We start from the raw sequence: 18,673 nt of genomic DNA, 5'->3' as shown, positions 1-18,673 counted from the left end.
GATTACTGAAGGAGGATGGGGAAATGGCTGAGAAGCTGAATGCATTTTTTGCCTCCGTCTTCACCGTGGAAGATGAGAAGTGTTTGCCTGCCCCAGAACCACTAATATTGGAAGGGGTGTTGAAAGACCTGAGTCAGATTGAGGTGACAAAAGAGGAGGTCCTACAACTGATAGACAAATTAAAAACTAATAAGTCACCGGGTCCGGATGGCATACATCCGAGAGTTCTGAAAGAACTCAAAGTTGAACTTGTGGATCTTCTAACAAAAATCTGTAATCTTTCATTGAAATCTGCCTCTGTTCCTGAGGACTGGAAGGTAGCAAATGTCACCCCCATCTTTAAAAAGGGTTCCAGAGGAGATCCAGGAAATTACAGGCCAGTCAGTCTGACTTCAATACCGGGAAAGTTGGTAGAAACCATTATCAAGGACAGAATGAGTAGGCACATTGATGAACACAGTTAATTGAGGAAGACTCAGCATGGGTTCTGTAAGGGAAGATCTTGCCTCACTAACCTGTTACATTTCTTTGAGGGGGTAAACAAACTTGTGGACAAAGGAGACCCGATAGATGTTGTTTACCTTGACTTCCAGAAAGCTTTTGATAAAGTTCCTCATCAAAGGCTCCTTAGAAAGCTTGAGAGTCATGGAGTAAAAGGACAGTTCCTCTTGTGGATCAAAAACTGGCTGAGTAATAGGAAGCAGAGAGTGAGTATAAATGGGCAGTCTTCGCAGTGGAGGACGGTAAGCAGTGGGGTGCCGCAGGGCTCGGTACTGGGTCCCATGCTCTTTAACTTGTTCATAAATGATTTAGAGTTGGGAGTGAGCAGTGAAGTGGCCAAATTTGCGGATGACACTAAATTGTTCAGGGTGGTGAGAACCAGAGAGGATTGTGAGGAACTCCAAAGGGATCTGTTGAGGCTGGGTGAGTGGGCGTCAACGTGGCAGATGCGGTTCAATGTGGCCAAGTGCAAAGTAATGCACATTGGGGCCAAGAATCCCAGCTACAAATACAAGTTGATGGGGTGTGAACTGGCAGAGACTGACCAAGAGAGAGATCTTGGGGTCGTGGTAGATAATTCACTGAAAATGTCAAGGCAGTGTGCGTTTGCAATGAAAAAGGCCAACGCCATGCTGGGAATTATTAGGAAGGGAATTGAAAACAAATCAGCCAGTATCATAATGCCCCTGTATAAATCGATGGTGCGGTCTCATTTGGAGTACTGTGTGCAGTTCTGGTTGCCGCACCTCAAAAAGGATATTATAGCATTGGAGAAAGTTCAGAAAAGGGCAACTAGAATGATTAAAGGGCTGGAACACCTTCCCTATGAAGAAAGATTGAAACGCTTAGGGCTCTTTAGCTTGGAGAAACGTCGACTGAGGGGTGACATGATAGAGGTTTACAAGATAATGCATGGGATGGAGAAAGTAGAGAAAGAAGTACTTTTCTCCCTTTCTCACAATACGAGAACTCGTGGGCATTCGATGAAATTGCTGAGCAGACAGGTTAAAACGGATAAAAGGAAGTACTTCTTCACCCAAAGGGTGATTAACATGTGGAATTCACTGCCACAGGAGGTGGTGGCGGCCACAAGCATGGCCACCTTCAAGAGGGGGTTAGATAAAAATATGGAGCAGAGGTCCATCAGTGGCTATTAGCCACAGTGTGTATGTGTGTGTGTATATATATATATATATATTTGGCCGCTGTGTGACACAGAATGTTGGACTGGATGGGCCATTGGCCTGATCTAACATGGCTTCTCTTATGTTCTTATGTTCTCCCACTTTCCTAGGCTCCTTCCCGCTCCCAGTCAGCTGACCAGCAGGGGAAGCCCCGCCCCCACAGCCCCCATGTATCTTTCCACCTCTGGAGGCTTTCAGACTCCACTGGAAAATGGAGTTGGGTTGGTGCATCTGTGTCTTTAAGGCTAAAGGGGGATGGGGGAGTAGGCAGAATAACATGACTGTGAAAGCAGCCCAGACTTTCCGTTGGTTGCACAATCTTTGCAGAAGTTGTTTGCAGCCCAGACCCTTCCTTGGTCGCATCATCTTTTCAGAGGTCGGTTCCTCTGTGTTACTTTGAAGAAGTTGGAAGTTCAGCAACTCCTAAGTAGAGATGTCAATCCCCAGGTGGGGGCAGGCCCTCCCCCACTTTAGAGTCATCAGAAACGGGGATGGGGGGGAGGGAAATGTCCGCTCGGCATTATTCCCTATGGAGATCGATACCCATAGGGAATAATGGAGAATTGATCTGGGGGTATCTGGGGCTCTGGAAGGACTGTTTTTTGAAGTAGAGGCACCAAATTTTCAGCATAGCATCCAATGGCTCTTTTCAAAATGTGCTCCAAGTTTCAAATAGAGTGGACCAGGGGGTCCAATTCTATGAGCCCCAAAAGAAGGCACCCCTATCCTTATTTCTAATGTAGGGAAGGCATTTAAAAGGTGTGCGGTTCCTTTAAATGTGATGGCCAGAACTCCCTTTGGAGTTCAGTTGTGCTTGTCACAACTTGGCTTATGGCTCCACCCTAATGTCTTCTGGCTCCACCCTCAAAGTCGCCAGATATTTCTTGAATTGGACTTGGCAACCCTTCCAACTCTATATTACTAAGATTGGAAGTAACACATTTGTGATAACAAAGCATGCAGAACAATTTAGTGGATTTGTCTGAGAATGTGTGGGTACAGATGGTCTTGTCAGATCCTCACAGTTTATAGGAAAATCCGTTAGTCAAAACTGTGGGACACCTAGGTGATGTTAAAGATGACTAATACAAGGTAGCTTCTTGGAAAAAGTATAAATGTGTCAAGTTCTGTAATTAAAAATCACTTTCCTCTACACAAAAGGTTTTTGCCTTCCTTCATGCGCAAATAAATGTTAATAAGGAGAAAATGGATGTAGGCTGTTTAGTATTATTGGTGTTGTGCTGTACCTGAGAACAATTTCAGATCCCTGCAATGGTGTGCCTTTTGCCAAAGGAGTAATCAGTTGTTGTGCAGTTAAATGACTTCTTAAGTTCAAATGCTTTTCTAGATCCTTTTGACAAAGGGCAATCAGTAACAAGGTGAAGATTTGAATTTTTCAGTCCCCCCCCCCCAAATTTCTGTAAATTGATAATTTCCTGTAATCAGGGGAAATGATCACAGCATGCAGAAAGGTGTGATATAATCTTCCACCCAATATGCTAGGGGTTTTTTTTGTTTGTTTGTTTCATTTTGTTTTAATTTCAGGTAGTCTTTGCCTGAGGAGATGTTATTATCCTTCTGCTAAGGTTGGCCAGGCCTCAGATGCTAGGTAAAGTCATCACGAGTGCTTTCACACATGCTAAATAACAGGGCTGTTTTTGTAGAAGGAGCTCCTTTGCATATTAGGCTACATATTCCTGATGTAGCCAATCCTCCAAGAGCTTAGTGGCTGTTAGTACAGGGCTTACTGTAAACTCCAGGAGGATTGGCTACATCAGCTCCCAAACCTTTCTGAGGGTTCCCCCTCCTCCTCCCCACCTACTTTGTCCATTGAATAGTAGGTGCAGCTGCATAACAATCTTTGGATTAGGATAGCGGGCAGCCAACCAGCCACCAGGGGCTTTGCTACGCCCACATCAGCCCTCATTAACCCCTTGAGTAGCCAGGGCCACTCTTTCTCCACTTCTTATGTGATTTTGGATGGCAGGGGGCTTGCTGGCCTTTTGACTGTGGGGGGGGGCAGTGGCGAAAGAGAGTCCCAAGTGAGCGAGGCCTGCTTGGGCTGGCAGGATATCTAGCCAGCCCAAGCAGGCCTCACTCTCCCAGGGCTCTCCTTTCTTGCATCAGGTAGCTTTTGGCTGGAGGGGAGTGGCATATGCTAATGAGTTATGCTAATGAGCTCCACTGTCTATTTTTCTACAAAACGTCCCCTGATCAGGGATGTGTGACCTTACATGCAAAGAAGTTCCTGCTACAAAAAAAGTCCTGCTAAATAATATCATTTCAATCCAGTGACTGTTTGCAAGTGGATTTTGCCATCTCACACACACAAGCAACCATTGCAAAATGCATTGAAGGTGGATCAAAAGTGCATTATTTAATGTGTATGAAAGCACCACAGGTTTAGGGGGTTTTTAGCATCTAAATGAAGGCAGTACTTATTTGCCTGAACAAATGAAGCTGTCTATCAAGGTCATTGGTGTCTACTGACAGTGTGTCTCCAGGGTCTCAGAATTCTTTCATATCACCTCCTGCCTGGTCCTTTCAACTGGAGATGCCAAGGATTGAACCTGGTATCTTCTGCATGCCGAGCAGATGGTCTGCCATCAAGACACAGCCCCATCCCGATGAAATACTCAACTTGCAGGCAGTCACATCAAAATTAAGTGCAACTACTAGTTGGGAAGGAAAAGTGAATTCTGGATAGAGTGCAAACCCATAACAAAGGGTATTATAGCAATTAATTGTGCTTATTATGGCCAGTTTGGTCGGGAGAGTGGAGTTGGTGTAGTAGTTAAGTGTGCAAAATCTTATCTGAGAGAACTGGGTTTGGTTCCCCACTCCTCCGCTTGCAGCTGCTGGAATGACCTTGGGTCAGCCATAGCTCTCAGATCTGTCCTTGAAAGGGCAGATTCTGTAAGAGCTCTCTCAGCCCCATCTACCTCACAGGGTGTCTTGTCGGGGAGAAAGGGAAAGGAGATTATAAACCGCTCTGGGACTCTGAGATTCAGAGTGAAGGGCTGGGTATAAACCTAATTTTTCTTCTTCTTCTTCTTCTTCTTCTTCTTCTTCTTCTTCTTCTTCTTCTTCTTCTTCTTCTTCTTCTTCTTCTTCTTCTTCTTCTTCTTCTTCTTCTTCTTCTTCTTCTTCTTCTTCTTCTTCTTCTTCTTCTTCTTCTTCTTCTGGATAGGGAATTAGCAAGTCTTAAGCAGTCAAATAATACCAGAAACTCAATACCCAGCAGGAGATTCCCAGTAAAGATTCCTACCAACCTTGGCTCAGAGTTTTGTTTGTTTGTTTATATCTTGCCTTTTTTCCCCAGGGCCTTTTTTGTAGCAAGAACTCCTTTGCATATTCGGCCACATACCCCTGATGTAGCCAATCCTCCAACAGCTTACAAAAAAGAACCTTGCAAACTCTTGGAGGATTGGCTACATTAAGGGGTGTGGCCTAATATGCAAAGGAGCTCCTGCTAGAATTCCACCCCTGCTAGTCATACATACTTTGAGCTAGCATGGCTTTGCAGGGAGATTGTTTAACACACGCATTGTTAAGACTGAAACAGACACTTCACAAGAGAGGTGCCACATTCCTTTTCTCTTTGACCTTGAATGTCAGGCGCTTATCAGGACTGCTGGAGAGACCATTCTAACTTTCGATTTCAGGGGAAAGATACCTTGCAGCTGGGGAAAAGGGACTTACGAGAATATGTTTAAAATGCTTTTGCTGCAGTACTGCAGTTGGAGCCCTTTGCTCACGACCTGAGTTCGATCCCAGCAGAAGCTGGTTCAGATAGCCCTGTACTAAGAGCCCTGTAAGCTCTTGGAGGATTGGCAGCATCAGGGGTGTGTGGCCTTATATGCAAAGGAGTTCCTGCTATAAAAAAAGCCCTGTTTCTTCCCAATGGGGACCCAAAGAAGCTTGCCTCATTCTCCCCTCCATTTTATCCTCAAAACAACCCTGGGAGGTATAGAATCATAGGATTAGAAGGGACCTCCAGGGTCATCTAGTCCAACCCCCTGCACAATGCAGAAAACTCACAAATACCTCCCCCTACATTCACTGAATTTTCATCACTGTCAGATGGCCATCTAGCCTCTGTTGAAAAACCTCCAAGGCAGGAGAGCCCGCCACCTCCCGAGGAAGCCTGTTCCACTGAGGAACCGCTCTAACAGTTAGGAAGTTCTTCCTAATGTTGAGCCGGAAACTGTTTTGACTTAATTTCAACCTGTTGGTCCTGGTCCTACCTTCTGGGGCCACAGAAAACAATTCCACACCCTCCTCTAGATGACAGCCCTTCAAGTCCTTGAAGATGGTGATCCTATCACCTCTCAGCCGCCTCCTCTCCAGGCTAAACAAGCCCAGCTCCTTCAACCTTTCCTCACAGGACTTGGTCTTCAGACCCCTCACCATCTTTGTCACCCTCCTCTGGACCCAATCCAGCTTGTCTATATTCTTCTTAAAATGTGGTGCCCAAAATTGAACACAAGACTCCAGGTAGGTTAGAGTGAGAACGTGTGACTGGCCCAAAGTCACCCAATGAGCTTCCACGGCAGAGCAGGGATTCAAACCTGCATTTCCCAGATCCTCTTCCGACACTTTTAACCACTATACCAAGCTGGCTCTCACCAGTTATATTATGTTGATGGTTCTGCTTTATTGATGTTTAATCTGGATTGTTTTATTGCTTGTTCATAGCCACCTGGGAGACCTTTTATCAGGAAAAAAGAAGTCCTTCCCAGGGCTATTTTTTATAGGAAAAGCCCAGCACAAACTCATTTGCATATTAGGCCATGCCCCCTGACAGCACTGTTGTTTTGTACAGGGCTCTTTGTAGAAAAAGCCCAATAGGAACACATTTGCATATTAGGCCACACCCCTTGGCACCAAGCCAGCCGGAATTGCATTCCAGTGAGTTGCTGTTCAAAAAAACCCCTGGTCCTTCCAATAAATATCAATAGATCAATGTATATGCATCGTAGATAACTGATATAGCCATTTCTTGTTCTTGCAACCCCGCCCCCAACTTTATTTTTACCCACGAAGTCAGTGATTCAAAGGCTCCTTGAACACGGGCTATTTGCTCACCCAAGGTTTTTCAAATGAAGTAATTTTTTTTATATTCATATCGCCATAATACTGATCAGCAACGGTCCATTTACTGTCCTATAATTGCCAAGAATGTTTATTCATTCTTGCCCCCATATTTTATTCAATCTTCTGTAATGTTCCAGGTCATTGCATGGATAGAGCTGGGATTCTGGGATATTAACTTAATTGGGCAAACTGGGGCTGCTTTAGAAAACAGGACTGTTTAAAGGACAAAAAGTATATAAGTCTAAAACGTAAAACTTCAAGGGGAAAATTAAGTATTACAGGTAATACTGACAAATTCTTTCAAATATTATCAGGAAAATATTCTTTTTCTATTGAGCTGGGTTCTTTGATTTGTTTGAATCAGGCATATATTTCACCCAAAAATACGCACCTTCAAAAACTCAAAACATGAAGTATGTGAGAACCATTGAGCCTACATAGAACAGAAGTTTGTTGTAAATAAGAGAAAAAGCAGGGTCTTTTCAGTGGCAGCACCTTCATTGCAAAGCACCTTAAGTTGCCAGGTCTTTGGCTCTTGCTGGCAGGGGGTGGTGGTGACATCACCATGCATGATGTTCCTGATGTAATGATGTCATGTGGAAGTGACATCATCTCACCAGGGACATCACACAGCAATGCTCTGATACTTTGGGTGCAACTCTATGGTTACCATAGATTTTTGACCCAAAATACAAGAGTGTCAACACATGATGTTCCCAGCATGATGACATCACTTCCACATGATGGCATCATGTTGAGGATGTCATGCTGGGTTGTGGCTGTTGGGGGTTGGGGCTTCTCCCCACCAGCCAGCTGGCCAGCAGTGAGGAGAAGCCTGAGAAATCCAGGGATCCTGCCCCCATCCCCTGGGGCTGGCAAAATGCCCATCCAATCAGCATTCTTCTGAAGATGCTAATACAGTGCGCGGAAAGGTCTTAAACAGAAATCAAGTTATATAACGTAGAAATATAGAAAGCTTCAAGTGGGGAATCCGCAACAACTTGAGAGGAACATCTCATTTCCTTTCCCACATTGTTTCCTCTGGCGCTTCCCTGAAAGCCCTCACATCCTCTTCTCTTTTCCTGCTTCCTTCTCTTCTTCCCACCCATCAGCCAACTTACCTTTATCTGCTCCTCTGGCTTTAGCATTCCCTCCAACAGCCTCTACCTAGGAAATATATGACCAGGTTGTGCACCGTTGGCTTTCAGGCAGGGCTCAGTTTCATATTGCCAACAGCTGTGCTCAGTGGGGAACCTTAAGGACTTGCAAGGGCACCTCACTTTCTCCTGTATCCCCTCTCCACACTATTTTTTCCTTCCGTCCTTCTGGCAATCCTCATATCCTGAATTTCACTGTTTGCTTCCTACCCAGCAACCAGCCTAACTTTTTTTTAAGAAGAAGGAGAAGAAGAAGAAGACGATGATATTGGATTTATATCCCGCCCTATACCCTGAATCTCAGAGTGGCTTACAATTTCCCATATCTTCTCCCCCCTGTGAGATGGGTGGGGCTGAGAGAGCTCTTGCAGCAGTTGCCCTTTCAAGGACAACTCCTACAAGAGCTATGGCTGACCCATTGAAAGGATTGGACAGTAGGGTGACGTAAAAGACCTCTTCCTAAGACCCTGGAGAGTCACTGCCTTTTTGAGTACACAATATTGACCATGATAGACCGGTGGTCTGATTCAAAAAAAGGCAGCTTCATGGGATTCAGCATCAAGCCGCTTCAAGTTCAACACAACTCAAAATTAATAGCGTCCATGTGACCAGGTACACAACCTTGCGAGGTGTGTCTCCCACTCTGGTGTTCTATCAGCTGTGCTCTGGCTGGAACTTTAATTATGGACATTTTTGTAGCAACTCTCTCTCTCTCTCTTTTATCTCAAGGTTGGCTGTGTTGCAATCAGCTCTGTGAGTGGCAAGACCGTTGACTGGTGGCTGTCAAGCTGAGAGGGCTTTTAATTACACAGAGTTCAATTAGACTTTCTCATTTTCATGGAGAGAGGGGGAAAAAACCTCTGAGGAGGAGAGTCTGGCGTAGGTTGAGATTCAGTGCTCAATGTTTAAAAGCATTTTTTCATCCTGAATAAGTGTTTCATTTCAGCACTTAGGCTTGGAAAAGTGTCTGTCTGTCTGTCTGTCTGCCTGCCTGCCTGCCTGCCTGTCTGTCTGTCTGTCTGTCTGTCTGTCTGTCTGTCTGTCTGTCTGTCTGTCTGTCTGTCTGTCTGTCTGTCTGTCTATCTATCTATCTATCTATCTATCTATCTATCTATCTATCTATCTATCTATCTATCTATCTATCTATCTATCTATCTATCTATCTATCTATCTATCTATCTATCTATCTATCTCTGTCTCTCTGTCTGTCTTCACCACCACCACCACCACCACCAATTACCCATCTATGTATCATTGTTTGTCTGTCCATTCATCAGTCTGTCTGCCTAATTTAACCAGACCAAAATGGTGAAAGTAAATCTGTTCTCTGTGATTGCTAAACTTACAGAGAGCACTATTTTGTCCTCATTCTTTGTAAAGCTATTTCTGCGAACGGTCCTGGCGCTTATTTGTGACCTGATCTTATGCACATCTAGTCCATGAAGTCATTGGCACTCCCTTCTAAATGAATATGTGTCGAACCAGGCTGTCAGCTTGAAACCCTGTGTAGCTGAATCTGAATTGCAGGTTATAAACGCTGTACTGTGAATGCGCTTGAAATGGTTTGTCTCTTGCTTTGAAAACCCTGTGGGCTTGCAATAAGTCAGCTGCAATCTGACAGAACTTTCTGCCACCACCAATGGAAACATTAACTTTAGGTGTGACTGATAACAAAAAGTGTACTTTCCCCTAGCAACATCAGCCAGTACTAGTCATTGTTTTCAACATTTGCAGTATAGTTTGTGTTCACTGTGTGGCTGTAAATCTTCCATAATGCAATTCACTCTTCACATTCAGCACTGAGAGGTCAGTCAGTAATTGCAGAAAGAGACCACTAAGCCTTCATTTTGCAAAAAGAAAAGAAAAGAAAAGTGTTCTGTTTTAGGAATGTGCACTTGGATATTTCTGGTCCAAATATGCATTTAAAAATTTTAAAAAAGATCCTTACCGGTATTTATTAAGCATATTTGTTTATCTGAATGATATTTGAGATTTTTTGGGGGGAGAGACTGGTAAATAACTAAAAATATTGATGAATACTAGGAATATTCTGAGTGCCATTTCAAGAGCCCCAGGGGTGGAATTTTAGCAGGAGTTGCTTTGCATATTAGGCCACACACCCCTGATGTAGCCAATCCTCCAAGAGCTTACAAGGCTCTTTTTTGTAAGCTCTTGGAGGATTGGCTGCATCAGGGTGTGTGGCCTAATATGCAAATGAACTCCTGCTAGAATTTCACCCCTGAAGGCTCCCATGCCAGACTTACTTATGTTTTTCTTTAGTTCAGCAGGACTCCAGGGCAACAGGTGGGAAGTAGTTTTTCTTTAGTTTAGCAGGCAGCTTTTCTGGGCAATAAGGCCAGACTCTGATCTAGAGAAATGGGTTTGATACCCCACTCCTCCACATGATGCTAGCTGGGTGACCTTGGTTCTCTCAGACCTGTTCTATCAAGAGCAGTTTTTTTTTTTTTTCAGAGCTGTCTCTGACCCAACTATCTCACAGGGTGTTTGTTGTGGAGAGAGGAAACTGTAAGCCACTCTGAGACTACGTGGGAAGGGCAGGGTATGAATTCTCCCCCTCCTCCTTTACCTTCTTCTTCCAGTTTGATGTTGTGGTTAAACGTGGCAGACTCTAATCTGGACGCCAGGTTGAATTCCCCAGTCATCCACATGCAATCAGCTTGGGCCAGTCACAGTTCTCTCAGAGCTGTTTTCTCAACAGTTGTTCTTTCAGTGCTCTCTCACCCCCACCTATCTCACAAGGTGTCTGTTGTGGGGAAAAGAAGGGAGGGAGATTTTAGTTCGCTCTGAGACTCTGAGTGAAGGGCGGGGTATAAATCCAATTTCTTCTTCTTTCTTCTTCTTCTTTCTTCTCCCTAGTTGGGTTATGTTTGGTAGGGGGAAAGGGAGTTCCCCCCCCCCCTTTCTGTTTCTTTAAAAATAGCTCCCTTGGTTTGGTTTCATCATGTTTTTTGAAGGGATGGGTTCTCTTCATCTGAAACTTGAAAGGTCTTTTTTACTGGATGGGCAGGACTATGTTGTCTGCAATTTAAGTGTCATTTGCTTGAAAAATACCACTTCAGCCCCCTAGAAATAACCCCCCGTGAGGAATAATGGACCTGAAAATGTTCAGAATTCCAAAACAAACAAGCAAACAAGTCAGACAAAAAAAGCCTGGGCGGCCCAAATGCCAAAACAGTATCGAGGAACCCCAAATAACCCCAAAACGCAGGTATTTGAGTATTTCCCGCAACCCAAATCTGACTGTCACAGGGCCCGGGGTCTCCTGACTCACGGGTAGCACCAGGGCTCTTTTTGAGCAGGAACACACAGGAATGCAGTTCTGACTGCCTTGGCTTCAGGGGGTGTGGTCTAATATGCAAATGAGTTCCTGTGACATAAAAGCCCTGCCCTCACCTCATAGCACAGCTGAGGCTAATATCAACCCCCCCCCCCCCCAAGCCTACAGAATGCATGCCTGGACACTCTCAGCGCACGGGGAGATCCTGCTCCCACCTTCCCAGGGCCTGTCTTGCCCTCAGTTCCATGTGTCAGCTGCCTTCCACTCTGTAAACCTTGGGGGCATCTGGAGCCACTGGCCCAGGGCCAGCCCTTCCACTAGGCAAACTAGGCAATTGTCTAGGGTGCCAGCCTTCTGGGGGGACCAAACTGAGTGCTCCCATGAGACTCGGTGACATTATCAGTGTGGGGGAAGGGGCGCCAGAAGTTTGAAGAAGATATTGGATTTATATCCTGCCCTCCACTCTTAATCTCAGAGTGGTTTACAATCTCCTTTCTCTTTCTCCCCCACAACAGACACCCTGTGAGGTGGGTTGAGCTGAGAGAGCTCTCCCAGAAGCTGCCCTTTCAAGGACAGCTCTGCGAGAGCTATAGCTAACCCAAGGCCATTCCAGCAGCTGCAAATGGAGGAATGGGGACTCCAACATGGAATTCTATCAGGAGCTCCTTTGCATATTAGGCCACTTCCCCTCATGTAGCCAATCCTCCAAGAGCTTACAAGCCTCTTTTTTTGTAAACTCTTGGAGGATTGGCTACATCAGGGGTGTGTGGTCTAATATGCAAAGGAGCTCTTGCTAGAATTCCACCCTTGGGGGAATCATACCCGGTTCTCTCAGATAAGAATCTGCACACTTAACCACTACACAAAACTGGCTCTTGCCAGACAGTCTAAGGGCAGCCCTGGCTATCCCCCTCCAGGTTCTTCACCTTACCGACAAAATGCCAGGGTTTTTTTTTTTTCCCCAGGTGCATATCCCCATTCTCTTTACCTTACTTGGTAATCATTGCAAGACATTATCTTCATTTCTCCAAAATATTTCTCAGGGGAGTTATAAGGCAGATCTCGGTTTTATTTTTTATTTTTTAGATAGCAGTGGAAAAAAAAGAAATTGCTTTAAGTACGAGCTAATCAGTAGTGGGGGAATGCAGCTTATTCTAATGGGCACAGTGTGCTAAATTGTCCACGTTAATGATATTACTGTTGCTGAGGTCTATTATCTGCCTGGTGAAGCCAGTGGCAATGGTAGTCTGAACCAAAGCGATAGGGTTTGCTTAATGCTTTTTTTAAAAAAAATCAGATATTGGACGCAGCCACTGAATCTGTTTAAAGACTTTTGTATTCGCAACGGAGCCTAACAGTGAACACTTGGAGCATGCTTCTGAGTGCATAGGGATTTTTTTTTTTAATGAGCTACAAGCAGGGTCGTCAGACCATGTGGCTTGGGGCCAAATCAGCCCCCCTAGCAACTGGCTGTTGTCTGCTTCCTTCTCCCTCCCTCTTGCTTCCGTCTGCATCACAGCTTGCTTTGCCAGGCTTGCTCAATCATACAGGAGCTTTAGAGCAAAGCCTTTATTTTCTCTTTTGGCAGAGGCTCCTCCTTGGGGAAGAAGGGGGGGAGTGATAGGTTGTTTTGCCAGCTCTCTCAACCACACAGCAGAGCTACTGAGCCAAGTCTTTCTTCCTTCTATTGGCTGGGGCTTCTCCCCCTCCTGGTCCCCTGGGGAAAAAAGGAAAGAGCCATTGCTCCCTTTGCCTAGTTCCCTGGATCTCACAAGAGAGATACAAAGAAAGCGCCTTTAAGACCGATGAGGGTTGATGTTTTAATCATGTCTTATTTTTAAGTTTTTAAAACATCTTTAATTGTGTTTGCCTGTGGCTTTTCTAAAGTTTATATCTCTGCTACTTGGCATTACATTTTATGACACACACGGCCCAGCCTGAGAAGGTCTCATTTATGTGAGATTTGACCCTTGGTCTTGAGTCTGCTGTTCAGGTGTTGTTCATGGTCAATGCTTTGAACCTGACCAACGGAAACGATGAAATGACTGGAGATTGTGAACTTTTGTACATGTTGCTTCATGTACTAGTCAGCCATTGGAGAAAGTACTTTGTTTTGTAGCTCCTGTTCAATTGACCAAGTCTGGCAAAGCAAGCTGTGATACAGAAGGGAGAGAGAGAGAGAGAAGGAAGCAGACGGCATTGAGTTGCTTGCAGGCCTGATAGGAGCTGTCCAGGGTCCTGATTTGGCCCATGGGTTGCATGTTTGACACCCTGACCAAGACGCTTCTGAGAAGTTCCAGGATTCCTCAGGATTCACCCTGAAATATGCTGATCCTAGATTAATATTCTAAGCATGAACCTGTAGTATCTGTCATACAAAAAATGCCAATTGCCATATTTATTTGGCACACTGTTAATAAGAACATGGAAGTCAAGGCAAAACTGCAGAGCGAACATGCCTTCTTGTTTGCCTGAGGAACATAGATTCACTGGTATGCTCACTGCTTGAGGACTGGACCTATTTGTAAAAAATCATTCCTCTGTCTGTGCAAAACTGGCTATCTAGTAAAGCTACTAATTAGGACGACACTGCAGGTCTTAGAGCCATATGCAGGTTTGTCGCATTTGAGAGGACAGAGGCATCCATCTCAGTAATTTGAATTATGCCATAATGGACTTCCAAATTTTCAGCCCCATCATCTTTAGTGCTTCAAATGGTCACTTATTATTTCTGCAGGCAGCCAGGCACAATCCTTGGCTCCAGGCTTTTGGTGTAGGTGGCAACAGACCATCAGAAGGGCCCTGAAGCTTGGCTTCAGTCTACAAAAAAAAGCCCTTAGATTTTGGAAGTCATTATAGCTACAATTTTTGAGCTGTGGTGCTGGAGAAGACTCTTGAGAGTCCCTTGGACTGCAAGAAGATCAAATCAGTCAGTCCTAAGGGAAATCAACCCAGGCTGTTCCCTGGACGGTCAGATTCTGAATCTGAAGCCCAAATACTTTGGCCACCAAATGAGAAGGGAGCCCTCACTGGAGAAGATCCTGATGCTGGGAAAGACAGAAGGCAAAAGAAGAAGGGGACAGCAAAAGAGATGGCTGGACAGCGTGACTGATGTAACTAACACGGATTTGAGCAGACTTTGGAGGATGGAGGAAGACAGAAGGGTCTGGTGTGACTTGGTCCATGGGGTCACAAAGAGCCGGACCTGACTGTGCGACTGAACAACAACAAAAATAGCTACAATCAGGGCTTTTTTTTGTAGCAGGGACTCCTTTGCATATTAGGCTACACCCCCCCCCCCCGCCATGTAGCCAATCCTCCAAGAGCTTACATGGCTCTTCTTACAGGGTCTACTGTAAGCTCTTGGAGGATTGGCTACATCAGGAGTATGTGGCCTAATATGCAAAAGAGTTCCTGCTACAAAAAAAGCCCTGTTACAATAAAAATTCAAACAAAGCATTCTCCAGTTGGATGAAGTGATGTCACAAGCTGTGTGAAAGCTTGGTCTCTTCAAGTCACATTAGGTAACCAGGCTCATCAACCAACCTACTGGAGTTACTTTAATTTATTTATTTTTGCCAAGCGGGACTTGTGAGGTTGTAAGTCGCTTTCCACTTCAGGTGACCCTATGAACAAATGACCTCCAAAATGTCCTATCACTAACAGCTTTGCTCAGGTCCTGCAAACTAAAGGCTCTGTCTTCCTTTATAGAGTACATCCATCACATGTTTGATCTTCTTTTCCACTGCCTTCAGCTTTTCATAGCATTATTGTCTTTTCCAGTGATTCTTGTCTTCATAAGAATGTATGAGAAGCCATGTTAAATCAGGCCAGTGACTCATCCAGTCCAACACTCTGTCACACAGTGACCAAACTCCAGGTGCCATCAGGAGGTCCACCAGCAAGGCCAGAACTCCATAAACCCTCCCACTGTTGCCCCCCAAACACCAAGAATACAGAGCTCCACTGTCCCAGACAGCACTGTGTGCAAGAAGAAGACTGCAGATTTATACCTTCTCTCTGAATCAGTGACTCAGAGAAAATGGAGAAAGAAGAAGAAAATGGAGAAAATGGAGAAAGAAGAAGACTGCAGTTTTATACCCGCCCTTCTCTCTGAATCAGAGACTCAGAGCAGCTTACAATATCCTATATCTTCTCCCCCCACAACAGACACCCTGTGACGTGGGTGGGGCTGAGAGAGCTCTCACAGCAGCTGCCCTTTCAAGGACAGCTCCTGCAAGAGCTATGGCTGACCCAAGGCCATTCCAGCAGCTGCAAGGGGAGGAGTGGGGAAACAAACCCGGTTCTCCCAGATAAGAGAGCTGTGGCTGACCCAAGGCCATTCCAGCAGCTGCAAGTGGACGAGTGGGGAATCAAACCCAGTTCTTCCAGATAAGAGTCCACACACTTAACCACTACACCAAAATGGCTATCAAGTGGATCTTGCCATTTTACACAGTAAAATTCAGTTTTTAAAGTGCATTGAGAGTGGAGTGAAAGTGCATTATCTAGTGTGTGTGAAAGCACTCATAGTAATGTTCTATCTATACCTTGTGGATAATAGGCACTGATGGACCTCTGTTCTATGTTTATCCAATCCCTTCTTGAAGCTGTCTATGTTTTTAGCTGCCATCACTTCCATCAGCAGTGCCCAAAGTATGATAGCCTCAGTTCAGTAATTTTAGCTTCTAGGAAGAGTTCAGACTTGATTTGATCTAAAATCCACTTATTTGTGCCCATAAAACTCTCTTCCAACACCACAATTCAAAGGAATCAGCCTTCTTGTCATCAGTTTTCCTCACTGTAAGATTAGACACATGAAAGGAATTAACTGGTAGGTGCAGAGCTGTAAAGCTTCAGTATTGCAGTCAGACCCCTCTGCCCGTGACCTGAGTTTGATCCCCAGTGGAAGCTGGGTTCAGGTAGTCAACCCAAGGTTGACTCAGCCTTCCATTCTTCCAAGGTCGGTAAAATGAGTACCCAGCTTGCTGGGGGAGGGGGGGAAGTGTAGATGACTGGGGAAGACAATGGCAAACCACCCCATAAAAAGTCTGCCGTGAAAACATTGTGAAAGCAACGTCACCCCAGAGTCGAAAATGACTGGTGCTTGCACAGGGGACTACCTTTACCTTTTTAACCACCACTACTAAGCAGTTTTCACAATAAGAAACTTTGCATAGAAATTTTACCCTAGTCGGGTGCATGTATCAAAATAATAGAAGATATTAATTTTGCCTGCTGAGCAGTACTGAGCAGCAGAACAAAAAAAGGACATGTGGAGAGCTGAAACCGAGTCAGGGTACTGGTCCATCTGCCGGGACTGTCTATTTTCATTTATTGTGGAGCTGAGCCAAAACACATTTGGCTTTTGCTTTCATTATTGTTGAAAAGCACCTGCGTTTTTCATTGTCCTTTTGGTTGCTTCCTTAAAATTTTTACCTATCTGTATATCTAAGGAAAAAGAGTCCTGTGGTGCAGAGTGGTAAAGCTGCAGTACTGCAATCCTAAACTCTGCTCACGATCTGAGTTCGATCCTGGCCGAAGCTGGGTTCAGATAGCCAGATCAAGATGAACTCAGCCTTCCATCCTTCCGAAGTCGGTAAAATGAGTCCCCAGCTTGCTGGGGGGAAAGTGTAGATGACGGGGGAAGGCAATGGCAAACCACCCCATAAAAAAAAGTCTGCCATGAAAACGTCATGATGCAAATGACTGGTGCTACCTTTACCTTTTATATCTAAGGAAGAAGTATAAAAAAAGCTTTTGAAAAGCTGGTTGAAACTTCCAGGAGACTACACCAAGAGAGACCTCAGGAGATACAGTGTGGTCTAACGGGTTAGAATGTCAAATTAGAACCTGGAGGACCCAGGAAAGCCCTACTCATCCATGAAACTCCTTGGCTGGCCTCAGGCCAATCACCTGCTCTCTCAGTCTAAACTGTCTCACAGGGTTGTTGGTATGATAAAATGGAGAAAGAAGAAGACTGCAGTTTTATACCCGCCCTTCTCTCTGAATCAGAGACTCAGAGCAGCTTACAATCTCCTATATCTTCTCCTCCCACAACAGACACCTTATGAGGTGGGTTGGGCTGAGAGGGCTCTCACAGAAGCTGCCCTTTCAAGGACAACTCTTGCAAAAGTCATGGCTAACCCAAGGCCATTCCAGCAGGTGCAAGTGGAGGAGTGGGGAGTCAAACCTGGTTCTCCCAGATATGAGTCCACACACTTAACCACTACACCAAACTGACTCCTTGGAGGTTGCTCCATGACCTTGTAACCCACCGAGGTCCCTGTCCTCCCCAGGCTCTGTCCTCATATCTCCTGGAGCTTCCCAACCTGGATCTGGCAACCTTAGCTCCATGAGAGAAGTCTTCCTCCACCTCCCAAAATTCAAAGATAAATCCAGGCATGAGAGTTTGACCAAAACTTGGGCAAAAAGCAAACAAATGTTCTGGATCCTGATTAAAATTTCAACATAATCAAAAATCATAAACATTCAGCTTGGTTGTAACTGTGTTTCAAACAACCAGGGCTTTTTTTTTTTATCAGGAACTCCTTTGCATATTAGGCTACACCCGTTGATATAGCCAATCCTCCAAGAGCTTACAATAGGCTCTGTAAGAAGAGACCATCAAGTTCCCAATGTTCTTAAAATAAAGATGACTCTCCATAGGATTGGATAAGTGTTTATCGTAAGACAGGATACATTGACACTGACTCGTGGTCGTTCAGTGTGAAAGTGACGCACAACAGTACAGGTTCACATTATATACCCTTGCAGTAGTCATTAGAAATGCACCTGAACTTAGGGCGTGAAGTCAGTTCAGTTTTAGTGGCTGGGGGTCGCACACACACATTCTCTACCAAGCTTTCAACAAAACATTCTGATCTGATCCTTTTTTCGGAGAAGCATGCTTTTGTCATGATTAAACAGAGATTAATTGACATGGAGATTCAAGACCTTAGAAGTCTCGCTTCTGGGCATTGCTCTCCCATGCAATGAGGGATTCCTTTTAGTGGTTCACTTACAGAGTATTTTTCTTGTTTAATTGACTCTCATATTCGGGCGTTTATGTTAGCCCATTTTAATGTGCTTCCTTCTGCCATGCTATACGGGAGGTTTAAAAAAATACCATTCTTTGATAGGCTCTGTCCCTGTGGGCTGAAGGAAACTGAAGGAACAGACCATGTACTTTTATTCTGTAGATTCTACTGTGATTTACATGCATCTTATCTGGATCCTACATTGCAATCGCTGGAAGGTAAATCCGATGAAAGCAAGATAGTAAGCTTACTAGCCTCAAATAAGGCTGAAACCATCGAAGTGGTGGCAAACTTCCTTCACTGTGCTTATAAGAGGAGAAGTCTGTTTAATTAGCCACCTTTTTTCCTGCTTCCTTGATTTGATACTGTTGTTGTTTTGCCAAAAAAGGTTCTGTG

The sequence above is a fragment of the Heteronotia binoei genome, chromosome 3, assembly GCF_032191835.1.
Source record: "Heteronotia binoei isolate CCM8104 ecotype False Entrance Well chromosome 3, APGP_CSIRO_Hbin_v1, whole genome shotgun sequence".
In the NCBI taxonomy this organism is placed as follows: Eukaryota; Metazoa; Chordata; class Lepidosauria; order Squamata; family Gekkonidae; genus Heteronotia; species Heteronotia binoei.
This window is presented reverse-complemented; position numbering follows the sequence as displayed.